Source organism: Polistes canadensis, unplaced genomic scaffold (assembly GCF_001313835.1).
Source record: "Polistes canadensis isolate GaletaPanama2010 unplaced genomic scaffold, ASM131383v1 scaffold_37, whole genome shotgun sequence".
Classification (NCBI taxonomy): Eukaryota; Metazoa; Arthropoda; class Insecta; order Hymenoptera; family Vespidae; genus Polistes; species Polistes canadensis.
The window spans coordinates 344207-348873 of record NW_014569584.1 but is presented as its reverse complement, the minus strand read 5'-3'; the positions used below and the strand labels follow the sequence as shown (position 1 = coordinate 348873).

General features: G+C 31.3%; 2 non-coding genes across 2 annotated transcripts; both read right to left on the bottom strand.

The window, feature by feature from the left end:
- Window positions 1-2616: 2616 nt before the first annotated feature.
- Window positions 2617-2711, bottom strand: Trnay-gua. The gene is made up of 2 exons: window positions 2675-2711; window positions 2617-2652 (listed from the first exon to the last, which is right to left on the bottom strand). It is a non-coding gene; the product is annotated as a tRNA-Tyr (tRNA).
- A 114-nt stretch (window positions 2712-2825) lies between these two features.
- On the bottom strand, window positions 2826-2920 carry Trnay-gua. The gene is made up of 2 exons: window positions 2884-2920; window positions 2826-2861 (listed from the first exon to the last, which is right to left on the bottom strand). It is a non-coding gene; the product is annotated as a tRNA-Tyr (tRNA).
- Between the last annotated feature and the right edge of the window lie 1747 nt (window positions 2921-4667).

Here is a 4667-nt window from a genome sequence, read left to right as displayed (position 1 = left end):
ATATATATATAAATATTAAATATTATTGCGTATGTATATTTTTAAAGAAATAAGTGATAGTACCAACACATCGTTTACAAAAAAGAATAAACCTTTAATAAAAGATCCCGATAAATTTGAACAATTCTAATTACCGTCTTAACCCTTTTTCCTTTAATTCTTAGACCAGAAACACGTGGGTAATGGGTGTGGTCGTCAATCAACCTCGGCCTTAATTTTATCCTTCTCGTCAAATAATAAATTATATTAAGATCAAGGCCATTCTTTAACTAGGGTGACTTATAAGAAATGGAAAATCACGCGCGATAACAGCTAATAACTAAAAAAAAAAACAAATCTCTATAAACATCTTTTCACCATTGAAGATAATTACGAAACGACAATTCTTTCCTTTGAATTCACCCACGATGAAATCGAGATTAATAGGATTCCTATAATGAATAGAATCCAACAGATTGTTTCTCCGATTTAGAAATTTTATGTTTGATCATTGAGACGAAGATTATACATCTTCTTTATTTACGCGTAGATAACTACCTACGATATATCTTATTATATTCTAAAATAATCGTCTAATGAAATAGCTAATTTTAATTAGAATTTTTTTTTTAAATGAATATATCGTGTTATGAAACCAGAGAGGTAAAGGTACAACGTTCGCTTGAACTCGCTTAAGATCCGGGGTACCATGAATGCTTACATTATGCATTCCACAGAGATAAGTATTCGTGAGTTCCTAGCATGCAAACACTTGTCATTATAGTTCGTAAAGTACTACGATACTTGTTATTTCAGTCTTGAAAGTTGTCAAGTTATGGTTAATAAATGAAGATCTTGATAATCAATCAAAAGATATTAACGACATCGTCTAGTTGTCATTGTAAAATTCCTTATATTAGCTATTTACAGAAAAGATAATCACAGTTTCATCCGTATGGAATTCCATTACTTTTCATATAGAGAAAAGATATAAGACTAAAAAGAAAGAGAGAGTGAGAGGGAGATGACAGTGCGGATGAAGGTGGGATGAAAAAAAAAAAAATATCAGTAACCTCGTGAAATACCAAACAGCCGACACTGCTGAAGTCTCACCAACGACGATTGCATTCCAATGCAGCCTTTCCTCTTTCAATCCTTTAAGCGCCATTTCCACATACAGAACACAAATAAGGTGTCTTTTAACGTCCAACATTTTTCTCAACTCGTCGCACACGATCAACCTTATTTTGTATGATTCTATACTTACCTTCGTAATTCTTTTGATCACTAATACGAGAGGAAGAGAGAAAGAGAGAGAGAGAAAGAGAGAAAGCGAGAGAATTACCTATCTAATACCTTTCGAATATACTATATGTATAATAAACGACAAGAGATATGTAATAAACCTATACGATCATCTTCTCGATGATGATTACCATCCCGCGACACTCTCGTAATAGAAAGTTTCTCTCTACTACGAAGGAGCGTTCTTCCGCTCGCACGCACTTACTTACTTAGTCACTTACGTGACCATCGCAGATCGATAATTTTTCATATCTCATACAAATGCGACATCATACCCACGATGAAATTCCTTTTCATCAGTCGACATATAGATTTTGCAACTTGGTTTATCGTTAGCATCTCGGTCGAGTACAACCAGTAGTCGTCAGTCATCTTCCTTTTCATTTGAATCCTTAAATATATGGTATGTCTAATTCATTAAACAATCACATGAGTTTGTCAATAATTGTAATATTAATTATATCGTTTAAATAATTTTCTCCAAAATATAAAGAATGTATAACTCGATGTTCTTAGTTATCATTCGTGTCAACTACGAGAATGAAAAATAGCAAGTTAACGAAGTTCTCATACGTAGTCAGAGCAATGGCAACGTTTGGACCTGAAAATCTCGCGCAAGCGAAAGTAGAGAAAGCTGACTATCCCGGTACAGCGGCAAGGCCGTTCTCGGTTATACCTCGAAAGGCGCGTTCGAAGGCACTCAAGATGCCAAAGAGATCACGTGCGATAATCTGCTCCCATGCACCATCGTTTATTGATTCTCATTATTTCATTTTTATCATTACTCATTTCTAACTAAATTCTTACAGTACTTTTTCATTATCAAAATTTGTCCAACAATTATTCACGAATTTAAATGGCGTATACGATCATCGAGATATCGAGTCAAATGATTTGCAACGATTATGTATGCATCTAAGATACAACATCGATGTTCGTTGTGTTCCACTCAAAATGTATGCCAGTGAAATTGATATTCTACTAGGTCAGTGGGTGACTGAATTTAGACTTGTATAATAGCCGTTTATATTTTTTCTTTTTCATTTTATTAATCATTTTGTATCAAATTATATTAATAAACAATATTTATAATTGTTTATTTCTCGAACGATCTCTTATTGATCGACGAAAATATTTTTCTTTAAACGTATAATGTCATTAATAAGATTTATAAAATTGAAATTAATCACTGTCATAATTTTAATATTTTTACATAATTGTACGAGTCCTGTGAATATTTTATATTAAAAAAGATTAAAAAATGTATATTTTTATTTTAATGAAAAAAAAAACTCCCAAATAAAAAAAAAAAGGGAAGAAAAAAAAATTGTCTCCTTCGAGCCGGATTTGAACCAGCGACCTATGGATGTCCAATATCGAATATAACCAACTACAGTCCACCGCTCTACCAACTGAGCTATCGAAGGTATATATTTTGGCAACATAATTGATCATATATTTACTACAGTAACTATATTACAAAAGAAAAAATATTGAGATAATATTCTTCTCGTACATGTGTTGAAATGAAGAAAAAAATTTCCTTCGAGCCGGATTTGAACCAGCGACCTATGGATATCTGCTTTCAATGCAACCCTACTACAGTCCACCGCTCTACCAACTGAGCTATCGAAGGAATTGAAATGAGTTGGACAGAATATTTTATTTTACCTAAATTAAACTACTAAAGATTAATTTTATTCATATACCTATACTTTATATAAATTAACATTGCTCTGAAATAAAATAAAATATATATTTTCATCATTGAAATAAGAAAAAGTATCCTTTGGAAGTTTATATATCGTATTATTGATTTCCAACTAGACTCTACCAATGGAGCTAGGGAAGGCTTGAGCTTTATAAATTTACTTCAATCCTGAGTCATCATCATTACGCTGCAATTTAAATAAATCTAGCTAATTATATACTTATGCATTTCATTTGAGAAAATTCTTTTAATCCGGACTTGAATCAGCGCGACCTATATTTGTCGAATTTTTATATTCATCGAATTATTATAATTATTTAGTTTAGTTCAATGCCTTACCAATTAAGCTATTAAGAGAAAATGTTCAATAACCAGGTACAACAATAATTGCGATTTCTATTATATTTAATTTCATACCAGTTTGTTTTAATGATCTAGATAAACATCTAGTTATCGTTATGTGATATATCATTGTAAAAAATAAAATTGGCACTACTCATTTTTGTTTTTAATATTTGGTAATGTCAAATTTAGGATCTTCAATTAATCATGGAAGAAAAGTAAATTTGTATGATTTGACTGTAAAAATTTAAATTAGGATGTAAAGTAAAAGAAACTGTACGAAATTATATATCATACTTTTGGCAGAAACAATTAGCGGATATACTGATCAATATTGGTTTCAACAATTTCGTGATGGAAACTAAAGCCTTGAACATCTTCCTCATTAGGAAGATCGCAGACATTTTTAGCTATTGATAATAATAATTAAAGGGATTATTTATTATATAATCGAAACCGATTGAATCAAGTCGTGAGATTGCGAAAAAACTTATTATTGACCATTCAATGATTGTTAGACCGTTGAATATATTATATATATTTTTACATTTAATACTTAAAAACTGAAATTATTTTGAAATTATTGAATTAACTTCTTATTTCTAATTCTCAATTAATGCAGAATTTTACTATTCAACGTCTTACGTATAAAATGTATGAAATAATGATTTCTAATGACATTAGCACGAGTAATATCCTCCCCCATTTTTTTCTTTATAAGATGTTAGATCAACAGAGTCATAATAATAATTCCTATTCCACTACCGGCATTACACGATCGTTCCATCTGGCCGAACATAAGCAGTTCTCTTTTCACTGCACCTACTGCAGTCATAGGATTGTCGAGCTAACTCTTGTGAAGTAACCACAAGAATAACCGCCGTGTCCGCTTTTCGATTTAATGGGAAATAAATTACATGAGGAAATTACAATTAGTGAAACCTTTCGATAGGAAGGAAAGTTTTCAAAGGATAAATAAATACAGCGCGTAGATCAATTTAATTAATAGATAGAAAATAAACATTACAATTTTTATGACACCAAAAATGTCACAGAATGAGAATTATTTCAGGTTGATTTTTGTTTAAAAAAATTATACAAAGTATCCGATTCTTTCGAGCAACCATTCTTTTTTTTTATTTGCATCCAGCATAGCCTTGAAACGATTTGAGAGGCCGGCGAGTCACGTCCTTCATTTTGAAAAAGAAGAATCAAATTGACTCGTCCACCCGTTCGAACGTAACTACGAGTCGAATAACCTTCGAAAAAAAATTTACCTTGATGATCGAGTAACCCAATTAAGTCAAATAAAAACGTATCAGACTGTTCC